We start from the raw sequence: 16,454 nt of genomic DNA on the forward strand, positions 1-16,454 counted from the left end.
GTGATCTGACTCTGCCTCCTTCTCCCTCTGTGTTACTCTTCTTCCTCACTAGCCTTCTGACACTGGGCTCAGTGCTCTCAGTGCCTTGCATGTGCTGAGCTCTTGCCTCAGGGCCTTTGCACGTGCTCTTCCCGCTGCTTAGAACACTCCTTCCACTGCTCTTTACAGACCAGCTCCTACTCACCTTTCAGGCTTTATGTAAATGTCACTCCATCTGACCTTGAAGTAAATTAGCCCCTAATAGATATTATAGAGATTATTGACATACAGGTATCATGGTCTCTCCTGCCACTCTGTTCCAACCTCATAACATAGAAGACAATTGGTAATTACATATTTATTTGTGTGGTAGCTTAATGACTATCTGATAACCCCCTGGTTAAATCCATAAGGGCATGGGCTATATCTTTTTTGACCACTCTTTTTTCGCAGCACCTACCACAGTGCCTGGCATGCAGCAGGCTTTCTACTAATTGTTGAAGGGTGAATGTTTGTTGCATCCCTACAATGTTATGCAGTCTTTAATAATCATGTTCTTGAAGAATATTTAATGACATGGGAAAATACTGAGGCTAGAAAGTTAGGAGAAAGCTGGCTCAGACATTTATATATACATGGTTTCAATTTTTTATATGTATGCTTCAGTTGTGTGCTTGTGTGAGCGTGTCATTTTAGTAGGCATTCCTTGTGTAGTATCGTCCTCAGATTTATATCACCATGGCCAGATTTCAGCAACTTCGTTTTTTATAGGCTTATAGTTGCTGGTATATAGAAATATGTGCCTTCTACTGACTAAATTTATTACTTAAATTAATTCATATTTTATTTTACTTTCTTTTTGCATGATGGGGAAGGGCTTCCTCGGAAGGAAGTAGTTGAGTAAAGGCCTGACGGAGCTAAGGGAGTGAGCTATATAGATCTGGGAAGAGTGTTGCCCTGTGGAAGGAACAGGATGGACAGAGGCCCTGAGGAAATGCATATGTGGTGTGTTCACAAACAGTAAGACGGGCTGTGTGACTGGAGCAGACTAGGACATGGAAGGAATAGTAGGAGACGAACCCAGAAAAGTGCAGGGGCAGATAGTAGAGAGTCTTCTGCGTCATTGTAAGGAATTGGGCTTTTACTTCAAATGAGATAGGAAGCATTCTAGAGAGAGGAGTAACTGGATTGACCTTGTATTTTAACAGGATCATCCTGGCTTGAATGTTGAGAATCTCCTGAAAGGGGGCAAGGATGGAGGCAAGGAGACCAGTTAGGAGACCAGTAATCAGGACAGAGATGGTGGTGGCTTAGTCTAAAGTAGTAGCAGTGAGGGAGGTGAGAAGTGCTGGGACTCATTGTTTCGAAGGACGAACGGCCAGGATTGGCTGAGGGATTGGATGAGAGGCGTGAACAAAATAGAAGAGAGAGGATGACTCCAGGGTTTTCGACATGAGCAGCCAAAGGTTGATGATACTCTTACTATTGCCAGGACCTCATCTGGTACCTGTACATGGTTGGTACTTAATAAATACTTGTTGAATGGATTTGAATTAAATCCACCTCCCATTTTTTTTGTTCTAGTCTCTCTTTAGTTCTCTATTGCTGGAGTGGTGCTTGACTGTTGAGATAAAAAAATGTTTACACTGAAGCTGTGTCCGTGGACCATCTGCTTCTAGACCTAAGTCGCTTTGTCTCATGTCTTCAGAGCTTTTTTGTTAGTAACCTCTGCCTCTCAGCTTCCTCCTGAGGGACAAGTCATACTTTTGTGCATTGACAAGTCATTCTTTTGTGCATTTTATTTTAATAAAAGCCTTGTCTATATTTTAGACTTTTGAAAAACAACATTTAAAAAGCAGATTCACCAGTCTTTAAAGAAATACAAAAGAAAAGTACTTTTCCAAGAAGAGGTTTTAGCAATAATTTTATATGATGTATTTAGAAAATGTTGATAAGTAGGTCCTGTGTTATGTGATTGAGTCACTATTTTTGATCAGCCAAATGGAGTATTTATTGAATACCAATATTAGGAGTTCTATATTACGTGTTATCTTTGCCAATCTGTTTTCCCGTATTATTAATATCATGCTACTTTGCAGAGGAACAATATCATATTTTCTCTGCCAAACAACTGCAACTTCACATATCTTCCCTGGGTTTTATTATGTTTCTGTAAATTGGTTTACAAATTCAACAGCAATAGTTGTTTCTTTATGGAATGCTAGTTTTTCATTCTTTTGGTGTATTTTATAATATCTTTGTCTCTAACTTTTGGTGTATTCTTTTTTATAACCCAGTCATGACATGAGCTTCTTGGTGTCATGAACTATGTCTTTTAGTTAGGTTTATATCACCATGAGCTCACTCCTAGGCACAAAAATTCTGTAATTCCTGTTATAGCTTGAATTCAATTAAAAGTGTTTTCCTATTAAATATGTTTCCATCAGAATTGCTTTTTTGAAAACCGTTGATTATAGTGATTAAAGTTCTGATACCTGCTTTGGGGTGAAAAATTGAGAAAGGTTTTAGGTTAAAATTGCACAGACATGCCATGAATTTTGCCCATTTTATTTCTCTGCATTGGGGAATTCTTGTGGTAATCAAGGCAGAATCTAAGAAGCTTCCTATAAAAGAAAAAGAGCATAAGATAGTCATAATTAGATGGTATAAAAATGTCAGCCCAAAATGATACTAATTATTTTTTCCTGAAGCGTGACTAATATCCTAAAGCAAAAATACAGTTCATTTTCATTTAGAATTATTGCATATGATACCTCAGTGATTATAATAATTGGCATAAGTTTCTACTTGATAAAGGTATGCATGTTATACAGTATCATAAAATGTAAAAAAACCATGCGTAGAATATGTTGTAAAGGAAATTTTATAATCTAGAAAATAAAAATTCATAGATGGAAGGGTTTTTTCAAGACTAAACTATGTGGTTCATTCTCCTTATTTTATTGATGAGAAATAGAAAGCTCAGAGAGGTTAAGCAACTTACTTACTGCCATATAATTACTTGATATCAAAGTTGGAAAGAGAACTTCATTCTCCTTATCTGGTCTTATAATTTACTATATCAAATTGCATTTTATTATATGTTGTTATATTTCACTATATAAAGTTAACTGGTAACATTTAAGGCCGGAGCTATATTTATTGTTTTTATTCTGTTTTTGTTCTTCTTGTATTACTTGTAATTTTTATCTTAGGATAACTATGAAAATTGATTAAAAACAAACAGCCAGGAGCTAGGGATATCTGAATAGACTCCAAAGGTACTTTCTCTAGAGTAACTGAATTCAGAGGGGAAGTTATTTGTAGACTGTTCTGTAAAGAGTAGATTGTGTGGAGACTTCTCTTTCTAGCAGTATGACTGGTACCTTCCCTGAACTTCCCATGAAAAAATTTTAAATGTTGGATAAAACACTTAGAAGGTGTTAAGTTGCTTTGATGAGCTGGCAAGAAAGTTAGGATGATTGAAGCAAAAAAAATAAAAGGACTGCAGAGAGATAATAGAGAAAGTACTATCAAGGTTAGTTTTCACTGTGAGGGTATTCGCCAAACCCAAGTGAACTTGCAAGGCACAGAAGAGAAACAAAACCCAGAACTTACCCAGCTCAGGGAATCTAGTAGAACATACCCCCCAACTCCACCTAGAGTACATGGATCATCTAGAAATACCATCTCTTTCCCATAATCTCTCCACCTCCTGTAAAGGACTGAAAGAAAGTTGGTTACATTGGCATAGGCTGAAGGGAGGGAAAATTGCTAGAGAAACCAGTTTTGTTGCTAAAATATACATCCTCTGGGTGATGTGAGAAAATTTCAAAGTGAGAAGTTAGTTTAAAATGGGTTCCACACACCATTGTAAGGCAATTATACTCCAATAAAGATGTTAAATAAAATAAAATAAAATGGGTTCCAGGTTGGTAGCTCCTTTGGGTAAACTAGTAGAAGCTATCACTAATGTTTTCTAGTGGAACATACCTTCTAACCAGGCCTCAAAGAATTGCTCAGGGTAAATTTCTAAGGGAATGATCTTATGAAACATACACACACACACAATACACAACATATACAGGAAAAAAAGATCCAGGAACAAGATTCAGCAGAGTTGAGAGCCAAAAAGAATCAGATCAGCAAAGACTTCCAGTATTGCAATTGTGAGACACATAATACAGGCTTATCTCACAATATTACTTTAATTAATAACTTTTTGCCATAATGGGCTCCTGCTTTTTAGATCTTTTTCTTGCCTTATTGCAGTATCTGTATGTTTTTAATAGCTGCATCATACATATTCCAGTAATAGATATCTATATCTGTAAATGTTTGTATCAATTATATATATGCATATTTGTGTGTATCTTTGTAATCAATTCTCTATTTTGCATTTTAAGTGATTTTTTTTTAAAGTTTAATATAGTGTTCTGTGATAAACATCCTTGTTTGTCAAATCTTAAGTTTACCCATGATATTATTTACTATTGAGCCTAGGAGGAAATTCCTAGAAATTTTGGGATCAAGTAGTGTGTAAAATATTAACACTTAGGATATATGCTTTTCAACAATCACAACTGATCAAATGGAAAATTTTAAATTTGAGAATAAGTCCAAGATATGTTTGCCAGAAAAATGTGGAGCAAATATGATTGTAAAAATTCACTACAAATTCACGTCTTTTTGGTGGTTGGCTGACATTGAACTTACTGCATTTAATGAAGGACAGAGGTCAAGATTTCAAACATAACAGGCTCATTTTTTAAAATAATCGTCATTATTTCAGTTGTAGATGAACGCAAGGACTGTATTTCATTTTTTAATCAATCTTGTATTCCATTATGGTAAAAAAGTATATTGGACATTGAGACCTGCAAGGAATGCAGAGTCTAAATAGGTTGTAAAACACTGATTGTTTTTTATCAATTATTGGCTGAACATTGGGTGTGCACAGTCCTATATTGTGCTCTATTTATACAGCAACAGACAAAAAACATGACTCTGCTAGCTCTAATTCTGAGTGTTGATCATGTCACTGCTCATGTTTAGCTGACTTCGAAGACCAGTTTTGATTCAATGAGAATATTGCAAGAATTGTTGCCTAGAGTGCCTGGAACGTTGACTATTGCTGATTAAACCTAAACAGTGATTGGTAAAGTTATTTGAAACCACCTGTGCTTCAGTAATCCAGATGCTTCCAGTGAGCCATGAAATAATGTTGTTTCTGTTTGGATGCCAGCACTGATTATCCTTGTCAGTGAGCTAAATGCTACCATGTTTTGCCACTTGTATTTTGACCCTTAATTTGTATTTGAAGAGACCTTTATCTCTCTTACTTCTCAAAGTCATTTGGGGTTATTATTCTTTGTACCTGTCACATCAAGCCCTTCAAATAATTCCTTTCAAACTTTGGGAGTACTTAGATTTAAGCATATCTCTGAGTGTGAAGACAATGACAGCATTTAACAATAGCATTTCTTCCAAATGAACTATTTCTGCGCTAAGCATTTCCAGTGGCCTGGGCTCCACTGTAGGCCATTTCACAGGCAAAATAAGATTGATGGTCTCAGTGTGTTTTCAGCTTGATGCTTATTCGCACCATAAATCTACCACTCACCTGACAAGACATCATCAGAAGGCTCCTGACTGGTCAGACATACGTGTTAGGTCAGCACTGAGATGGGCTCATCTGATTAGAGAACCTCACTGCATTCTGTTGTCCTTCGTATCACTTGCTTTATTTTAACAAGAATGACTGAGCAAACAGTAGAATCTTCTGCAACCTGAAACTTGAGTGAGGAGAGAAACCTTATTGTCTGTTTTTAATCGTGGGTGATGAACCAGCACAGACACTTAGTTGAAACAGTACAGATAGTACAGATAGTTACCCAGCTGTACCAATACCCAAATGCTTCTGCCCTAGCCACCACCTGTGACACCTGGTAATGCTTCCTTAATGATGGAAACAGACAGGGCCACCCCTACAGGAGTCAGGGGGCGGGGTCTAGGGCTGGTGGGAGAGGGTTCTTCTGGAGAACAAGATACTTATACTTCCTCTGTGTGCTGACCATTGCAGCACCCCATCCCCCCCACGTTCAGGTTTTATTTTAAATAATGAGTTATTTAAAAATAGTAATGAGCATTAGGGCATAGACTTTCTGGAAAACGGTCTGCTAGTTCCTCAAAATGTTAAACATCGATTTAGCATATGACCCAGCAGTGCAAATTCTAGGTATATACAGAAGAGGAAACATATGTCCACACAAAACTTATACATGGGTGTTCATAGTAGCTTTGTTCATAATAGCCAAAAGGTGGAACTACCCAAATGTTTTATCACCTGGTAAATAGATAAGTGTGGTGTATACATATGGAATTTTGTATACAATGGTGTATACATTGGAATTTTATTCAGGCATAAAAAGAAATGAAGTACTATACTGATAAATGCTACAACATGGATGAACTTTGAAAACATTATGCTAGGAAACCAGGCACACGATAAGTAAGGTTGCAGACTCCAGCTTACATATATGAGAATCTCTGAGCTAGATATACCCAACTAGCCACTAAAATAAATTTAATAGATTGACGATAATTAAAACTAGGGCATCTGTTAAAGAGTGGAAAGAGAAAAAAGGATCAATGCAGTCTCCTGATGTAGCCTTAAAATAAAGTGAGTTGGAGGATAGTGTCACTAAGGTAGGAATGCTCCTTAACAGTGGTCAGAGTTCCCTTGTGCCTTATTGATCAACCATTTAAAAATCTGCATGCAATGACTTTGGGTCCTTTGGTAATTGGTCATACTTCATGCTATGCTCTTCACAGAGCATGCCATCATAGACTCCATTACAGAAACTGTCAGTACTGTTCCTAACGGAACTTTTTTTGACTTATGCTCATGAAGAGCTCCAGGTGAACATTTTACAGATAGCTCAGGATGAGCTATTATTAACCTTAAAAATTGTTGCTTCATTTCTCTTTGTTTCTTGTCATCCCATCCTCCAAAACCTCTTCTCATTCGTTAGGAAGATAATTAAGGAACTGTTGTTTTTTTTTTTTTCCTTCTCTTTTTTAAACCAAGAGATCACCCCCAAAATAATAGATTGTTATAAATTTCACTTGTTACTTAGGAGCTAGAATGTATTCAGTTCTTGAACTACAAGATACGATTTTTATTTCTTTTTAAGAATTATTCATGGTCTTTAACCGAAAATGTAGGAGAGATTGTCTTACTTGAAACAAAACTCAGATGGGTTATTTGCTTCCTAGCAGCCTGCTCACGTTGAAATTTCCAAAAAATAAGATACTGCACGTGCACATACTCTACTGTTCTTTATGCTTCAAGACACATGCGGTTTGTCCTTCTCACAATGATCCATCACTGGGCAGTCCCTAATTTAGATGGTCTTTCCCTACATTATAGCTTATACCTATAGAGTGACTCTAGGGAGAATGAAAAGGAACTTCCCTTTTCCCTCTGGGCTCAGATCCGTGGGATTTCCTTTCTTTCTTTCGTTACTCAGTCTTACCCCGACTCCCAAACTTTGCTGCTGCCTAATTCTTTAACTACCAAACATCAAACTTAACGGCCCCCCACATTCACCACTCCATTTCTAATTCAGGGGAGGGCTTCCTGTGTTTGTGACCGCAGGGAAAGTGAGGACAGAAACAATTCTCAGTATGTCCCTCTCTATGGCCTCCTGTTCCTTTCAAATCTCTCCCTCTCACTCCAGCCTCGAATGTTCTTTGACCTTATAGAGACCCTCAAGTGTCTGCTTCCACCATATTCTTTATTCAAGTTTCTTTCAAACTTCCTTTCTTTTCTTATCAAGCCTTGACCCATCTGTGGTTAATCACCTGAATTGTTTTTCTTACCAGAACCTTCAACTCTTTTTTTCCCCGTTGCCTTCTCGCACATCCAGCGGGTAAATCCTTAACTCTGGCTCTCAAAGTCTCTCTTCTCCACACTTATTTCTGCTCTAGAATGTTCCATATTATGTGCTGTTGCTGTAAATTCCAGTTATTTCATCTCATCTGGGCCCTCAGCAGTATAGGATTATCAAGGATTCCTTCATCAATATTTTTTTTCTCCTATTCCTTTCAAAGATTAGCTCATTTCAGCCCCACTCACCTTAAGCCTCCACCACACTAAGGAAACTGAGCGTGAATTTACTCATCAGGAACTCCTAATTCTTTGCTTTTTCATGCCACCCCTAAGAGACCCATTTTGTATAATAAAAGTACTCTGACAATGTCCGGGAGAGCGTTTTGTTTATTTGATTGTTTTGGTTTGGTTTTGGATTTGATGAGTGTAGAATGTTGAGCAAGAGACATGGTTTTTCTTGTTCAAAGGATTGGTAAGTTTCAACTCCTAACAACTGTTGTGGCTGCTTAGAACACCCAAGGATTCTGGTTCGGTTGGCAATGACTGACAATGCTTATGACAGGGAATAATGGTATCTTGAGTGATGCATGCCATCCCTATTTTATTATAATTTTTGAGTACCAAAAGAACCCACCGGCATCATTTGCTTTTCTCACAGGGTTTGCCATGTTCATATTAAGTTATGGGTTCATATTAAGTTATGGGTTCATATTAAGTTATTAGCCCAAAATTCATGCTTCAGTATTTTCAAGAATTACAGAGGACAACATTATTAGAGACAAGAGTATGGTATAATTGCAATTTGCTAAGAGAATGAAACTTAAATGTTCTTACAAAAAATATGAAGCTATGGCTGTGTTACTTTGGATGGGGAGGAATCCTTTCACAGTGGGTATGTGTATCAAACTATCACAATGTAAACTTAAAATATCTTACAGTTTTGTTAATTATACCTCAATAAAGCTGAAAAGAACAAGAAATACAGACAAGGTTTTATGTTAAAAGAAAAAAATTAACTAAATTTACATACTAGAACTGCTTATTTTATTGTGAGACCTTTGAGACTTTTCAAAACATTTTTTTTGTGATGATAGTATCACTGTATTTTGTCTATTTTTTAAATTTTTATTTTATAGTGGAGTATAGTTGACAATGTGGTGTTAGTTTCCAGCGTACAGAAAAGTGATTCAGTTATACGTATACATGTATCTATTCTTTTTCAAATTCCATTCCCATTTAGGTTATTACAGACTATTGAGCAGAGTTCCCTGTGCTCTCCTTGTTGGTTATCTATTTTAAATACAGCAGTGTGTACATGTCAATCCCAAACTTCCAATCATTTTTCCTCATCTTTCCTTTTTCCTTTGTTACTAAAGTAAAAAACTGTAAAACACTGTATGGGCCTCAAAAGAATAGACATGTAGAACCGACCTGTAGTAACAGTAAAAGAAGAAGCAAAGAAGGGCTATTCGAATTTTTTACTTAAAAGGAGAAACAGAAAAAAAAAATCAGCTTATATCAGTGTTTTAGGTATTAATACAGGCAGACTATCCAAGTTCCGTCCCTGAAGGTCCCAACCCTTGTTTTTCTACCTTCATGTTCCTGGACCTCCAAGGAGTCTTCACCAGTAGACTGGGTTTAGAGGGGCCCTTATATCCTCTACTGGCAAGTCTGGAGAAAGGGGGAAAAGTAGAGTTCTGCTTCTTGCTGCTGGGACTGTATTAGAAAGTGTTATTTTTGGCCTCAGTTGGACCATTAAATGTGTTTCCTCCAGAAACATTGTCTGCATGAGGGTTTTATCCATAGAATGTTGTTTTTCTTAAGCTTCACTTACATTTTTGGTCAAAGAGGCTTTGTGTGCCTTGACTTGGATAACCAACCGTGGTATTTAGTGTTGATTACATGGAAAGTGCATTTTACGTGTCAAACCACTGTAAAATCAGGGCTTAACAGCTCCCTATTTTAGAAATTTCCTCTATCACCCATCATCTACATCATTTGATTCAACCTATGAATTTCTTGGGACCATAAAATGATATTAAGCACATTGTAGTATATACAGTTGGGAAAAAATTGTTTGAATACTGAACCTACCATGTGTGGGACCTTGAGCAAGACACATCCCCCTAAACCCCTCATGAGTCTCCATTTCCTCATCTGTGTTAGGTAATAATATTACAGGGATATTATTAGGATTAAGTGAATACAAACACCAGTTTCCTAGTCAATGTTTAATAAATATCAGTCCCCTTCCCCCCTCTTAACCTTCTTCTTACTCCCTGTGTAATACTTCACACCTGTCTTAATTATACAACATTAGGCTATCCAGGAATAAAATATAATTGAGCATTGAAATATAGGCAAGCCATTTACTTATAGTGGGAATAACTAGTTTGTCTCTATTTGGAAGATTGTCTTCTACAAATAATATCTTAATCAATATACTTTTTCAGCACTTTATTGAAACATGGATTCCTCAGTGAGCAAACTATGCAAAATACAACTGCTTGGTCCTGTGTGGTTTGTACTTAGAATTCATTGTTCTAAAAGAGATATTCTTTACCATTTTCTGTTTGTTCATTTGCTTATTCATGTATTTTTAAATTTTTTTTATTATTTTTTTACACATCTTTATTGGAGTACAGTTGCTTTACAATGGTGTGTTAGTTTCTGCTTTATAACAAAGTGAATCATCTGTACATATACATATGTCCCCGTATCTCTTCCCTCTTGTGCCTCCTTCCCACCCTCCCTATCCCACCCCGCTAGGTGGTCACAAAGCACCGAGCTGATCTCCCTGGGCTATGCGGCTGCTTCCCACTAGCTATCTATTTTACATTTGGTAGTATATATAAGTCCATGCCACTCTCTCACTTCGTCCCAACTTCATGTATTTTTTTAAGAAGTATAGTTGATTTACAATATTGTGTTAGTTGTAGGCATATAGCAAAGTGATTCAGTTATATACATATGTATTCAGATTATTTTCCATTATAGGTTATTATAACATATTGAATATAGTTCCCTGTGCTATCCATGCTTGTTCATATATTTATTTAATAAACATTTGCCAAGTGCTTATTATGTGCCAGAAATTATTCTAGGCACACGAGTTACATCTATGAACAACGGTATGTGAAAATTATTGTTGATAATACTTATACACTAGGTAAGAGTTGAGTCCAAAAGATGATCCTTTCCTCAAAGGGGCTTGTTGCTTGGATTTTCTTCCCCGATCCAATAGCAGTAGAATATCATCACCAATCCTGATTTGCTTGACTTGTCTGTAATAGTAAGTCATTTGAGGGTAAGAGTAAGTATTTTGTCTTTGTTTTCTTCTTCTTTTTTTTTTTTAAGTTTATTTATTTTTATTTATTTATTTTTAGTTTCGTTGGGTCTTTGTTGCTGCTCACGGGCTTTCTCTAGTTGCAGCGAGCAGGGGCTACTCTTTGTTGTGGTGCACGGGCTTCTCATTGCGGTGGCTTCTCTTGTTGTGGAGCATGGGCTCTAGGTGCGTGGGCTTCAGTAGTCGTGGCACGCAGGCTCTAGAGCGCAGGCTCAGTAGTTGTGGCGCACAGGCTTAGTTGCTCCATGGCATGTGAGATCTTCCTGGACCAGGGCTCGAACCCATGTCCCCTGCATTGGCAGGCGGATTTTTAACCACCTCATCACCAGGAAAGTCCAATTTCGTTTCTTTTTATGGCTGAGTAATATTCCATTGTATACATGTGCCACATTTTCTTTATCCATTCGTCTGTCGATGGACACTTAGGTTGCTTCCATGTCCTGGCTATTGTAATTAGTGCTGAAGTGAACACTGCAGTACATGACTCTTTGAATTATGGTTTTCCACATAAAAAAGAACCACAGTGAAGGTGAACTTTTTTTTTTTGATTAAAGTATAAATAATTTACAATGTTGTGTTAGTTTGAAGTGTACAACAAAGTGATTCAGTTATATATATATATATTCTTTTTCAGATTCTTTTCTATTATAGGTATTACAAGCTGAGTATAGTCCCTTGTGCTATACAGTAGGTCCTTGCTGTTTACCTATTTTATACATAGTAATGTGTATCTGTTAATCCCACACTCCTAATTTATACTCCATTTAATTATACTCCACTTTAATTATACTCCATTAAAGATGTTAAAAAGAAAAGTTCACCTTCACTGTGGTTCTTTTTTATGTGGAAAGGCCAACTTTACATCCAGAACACATTAAAAATGTCAGATGAGGCATACTGCTTTCTGTGGTTCAACAAAAGTGGCCATCAAATTCTATACTATTTTCATCTAAGCTCTTGGCATAATTTTAACATCTATACATTTAATATTGATTATTTTTAACTGAAAAATTAAGAGAAAGACTAATTTCCTGTTGTCAGGCTCTAAGTATTCTCAACAGTTTTTAAAAATTTCACTGCAATTCTGTTGACCCTAAAATAAGACAAAAGTGTTTTAATTGGTCTCACTAATGATATTGACTAGTACGATGTTGCCTAAAGTAGCAAGGATAACATTTTTTGAATTTGAACCTTTTGTTTTTTCTGTTTATGTTCCAATGATATGTGTGTGTGTGTGTGTGTGTGTGTGTGTGTGTGATCATTTAGATCCTTAACTGCTTGGTAATTCTAAAGGAAAAAGTAGACAGTCATTTATTTGAGATGTACCATGCGTCAAATTCTGTACTGAATGCCCTGGAGTATGTCATCTTACCTAAACATCACCACAGGTCTCTGAAAGAGTTTATTGCAACCTGTGTTTTATAAATGGGAAAGTCGAGACTCAGAGAATTTAAATATTTTTATCATACTTATACTACTAATAAGTAGAGATCCGGGATCTGACACAAATCTTTTTCATTCTTCCCACTTTACGGTATGTAGTCCTCTCAGGGAGAACATTCCTTTCCATTTCTTTCTGAGACTTTTGGGTTTTTTGTGTGTTTTATTAACATGACTATGTTCATTATAAACTACATCAAATTCTAGCTGGGAAGAATCAAGGAATATGTAAGTTTAGGAGCTAATGACTTATAAGTAAATAAATTCTAAAAGAAGGGTCTAGCCTGCGCGCACTAAGATGCTGTCATCCCCGCAGTCACTGGGTGGCCCTGGTGCCTTTTGCCAGTCACCTGAGGGAGCCCATCAGCCATTGTCCTCCTTGTTAGGACCAGGAAATATGACTGGGGCATTTTGTCCCCTCCTTTCTGCACAATATATATTCTACTTGTAACATGGCTGTCAGTTCCCCTTTCTTTCCAGCCATCCATCATCATTCAGCATTTTCTCTGGTGCCTGACACCCGGCCTGGGACAGCAGGGATTAGACAGTGAGCATAATGAATGAAGGGGAGGGAGATGCACCGGCCCGTCCCCTGCTCTTCTCAGGATTGAGCAACGTGTTCCCTAAGAACGTTCACGACGGCAGCTCCCAGATTACTTGATTAACGGAAGGCGTGTGAGGAGGGGCGAGTTTTGTTTCTTATGCAGAATATTGAAAAGCTAGAATAAACCTCAGAGGATGGAGACTCGCAGACCATGCAGTCTTTGGCCATGACCTTTACTTGTGGTTCTGACAGCTTTATTTTCAAGACTATTTTCACTAGGTTGGTGCTGTTTATTAGTAATTTAGTAAGCTACATTTGGACTTGTAGTCTGTGAAGAGGAAATCACATCAAATGCAGTGTTGATGGCACTTGGTAACGGGCTTGGAAAAGCATACAAGGTTCCTGTAGATGGAATTTTGGTCGCAGGTTGAGGTAGGGAGGGGAATTTTTCTTTCTTTTCTTTTTTTTTTTAACAAGTCTGCCCAATCTTTACTTTTTAATTAGTTTAACCCTACTGTGTGAATCGGTAATAGCCTTTATGTAGCTAACACGGATTTAGAACAAATGAAACTATTAGTTTCTAGCTTGATGCGTTGTCATCATGCCTTTATTTTCACAGCCAAATCTTCCTCCCACTGACATTTCTAGTGGCTGTTGTGCCTTATTTTTGGTATTGCATCTTTATTTTTTGTTATCTGTGTTCCCCATATGATTGTCATCAACAAAAGTTGATGAAGCACATCTACTAGCTGTAAGCCTTTAGGGATACAGAGAGCATTGCTGACATTTGTTAGGTTCTTGGCAGTTCACCAAGGACTTGCACATATAGTTTCTCATCTAATTCTAATAACATTCTACTGAGTTAGGTCATCGTTTCTTCCTTCATTCATTCACCAAATATATATTTTTTATAAGTACTTTCTGGGATGTTACATTCCAAGTGGGGAAAAGGTTACATAAGAACTAGAAAACAAGTGACAGTAACAGAAGAGACCTATGTTAAGGTTATATGGTTTATTTTATAAAGTCACTGTTAATGGAGTTTTGGACATTGGGAGAGGGGCACTTGACAGTTTAGGTCTAGACCTGGGCCCTAAAGGAATGGTAGGAGGGGAGAGGTGTCTCCCCAGATAGAGCCCAGTGTGGACCAAGGCATTGAGGTGGTCATGCATACAGTGTGTTCAGTGTGCATGAAGATGCTAGTTTGGAGCTGGGGTAATCAGGCCTGTATTTAATTATTGAGTATCTAAAATCAGAAAACTTCAGGATTTTTAGAAACTATTAGAGATCATGCAGTCCAACTCATATTTGTCCTTTAAAGATATGCTCATATTGAGTAGATTAGTGCATTATTTTTTGTGTGTAGATTTATTTATTTTGTAGGAAGTCATTTATGTTGTTCCTGGAGTGCAGAATATAACCTGATTTCTTCGACACATGTGCACGTTTCCTTGGTGATTCAATTCTGACTCGATCTTACGATCTTAGAAAGAGAAGTGTTAGTGAAGAAGATATTTTTATTCTTTATTTTTTGTTTGTTTGTAACCATGCCATGTGACCTTTTGGGGAAGATTTTTATTAAAGGAGTAGTGCCTGTTGTAGTGTTGATGCTCTCCTTTTGCTTTTCTTTTAACTGAGCAAAATCACTGACTTAGCAGAACACTGACATCTCCAATGCAAATATAATAATACAAGAGGATTTTTTTCCAAGTGAGAACAAACAGCTCATGATTTTGAATCTAGAGCTGTACATGCCATTACAGTCTCTGTTTTTCTTAAGAAAAGCCATCCTTTGATTAGTTGGTGGAAACAACTGATCCAAATGGGATTTGTCTAGACTCTGATGCCTCTGGGAAGTCTTGATGATCCAGGCTATGGATTTCCAAAGCTTCACATGTTTTTATCAGTCAATTTCCAAGATACCTCAGAGACCATTAAGGCAGATAATATATCAGGTGAGATTTATGTTTGGTATCGTGCAGAGAACTATAATTAAAAAGAAACTTTAAGTTAGCAAAAATAAATGCAGTATTGTAAGTGTAGATTGTTAGGGTTTTGAGAAAGTCTATTAAATAGCATCTACCTTTCCTGTCAGAGTTCTGACACTATTATGAAATAATATAAGTAAGTAAATGGAAGATGAAATACCACTTCTATGTTGATATAAGCTAGACTGAAAGATGTAGCCTAAGAGAGTTAAGAGAGCCAAGTGAGTTTGCTGACTGGACATCAAAATTAGACAAATTTACTTACTCACTTATAGAAGGTACTGGACCACTTTATCCTTCTCTGACAAGGTAGGACCTTCACTGCTAAACTTAGTGAGACAACGCTGACTTTGTACAGACATTCTGGTTTCTAAAGTGGAATAACGGGATTGCTGAGCTCTGCATGCCCAGCTTTTTCTTCTCAATTTACCAAAGGAGTTAGTTCACTTCCCTTGAGTGGGTAAAAGATGGACAGAGGCCAGGGATTACTTTAATTGAGCTTCATCCTAATGCATAGAAACATGAAGTGGGGGTGGGGGAACATTTCTCCCAACACCCCAGGATGTACATTTGTCACGTTCTAAACTCTGAAATTAGGATATATCTTAAATCAGTGACATCTTAATGGCTATCGACCGGAAGATAGTCATAATGAGTTGTTTTTGCCTCAGTACTTGTGAGCTGAGCGGTTATTCTTCACATCATGACCCTTCAGTATTTCAATTAGTGAACCTCTTAAGGACCATTTGACGAAAGAGTATTAATCTTGGTTGCTGTAAGTACACCTTCTCTCTAAACCTTCTAATAGTATCAAGAACATGCCAACATTAAACCTTGCAGAATTGGTATCAGCAGCTTGGAGTAAAATACTGGCTGTACTCCTTCAAGAAATCCACTTAGTGAAACTGTTTAGAAAACAAAGATAGTGACCACTCTGAGCCATTCAGAAGAGCTGGACTCCAAATATTAAATAGTTTTAAGAATACCTTAACCAACTCACTTTTCTTACGTTTCCTTATTATATATGTATGAGAGATTTTGGCTAAATATCTCTTTATCTTAAAAACCTTAATAAATCCTTAAATTTACTTATTTATGAATTATTTAACCTAGTTCTGTATATTTAAACTGTAAAGAACTTTTCAATAAGAGAAAAAAAGGAAGATTCCAAATAATAAGGAAGCATTGTATACTTTAGTTAGCAGGATCTTTTTTCTTAGTGTTACTTACAACAATAGTGTATCTTACAATTAGTGGGGTCTT

General features: G+C 36.9%; 1 protein-coding gene across 2 annotated transcripts in view; it reads left to right on the forward strand.

Annotated features, from left to right (window-relative positions):
• Positions 1-16,454, forward strand: part of EXOC4 (exocyst complex component 4) — an 808,183-nt gene that overhangs the window by 361,626 nt on the left and 430,103 nt on the right. The gene's annotated exons all lie outside the window — the stretch shown is intronic.

This window comes from Balaenoptera physalus (genome assembly GCF_965194825.1).
Source record: "Balaenoptera physalus genome assembly, chromosome: 8".
NCBI classification, from domain to species: domain Eukaryota; kingdom Metazoa; phylum Chordata; class Mammalia; order Artiodactyla; family Balaenopteridae; genus Balaenoptera; species Balaenoptera physalus.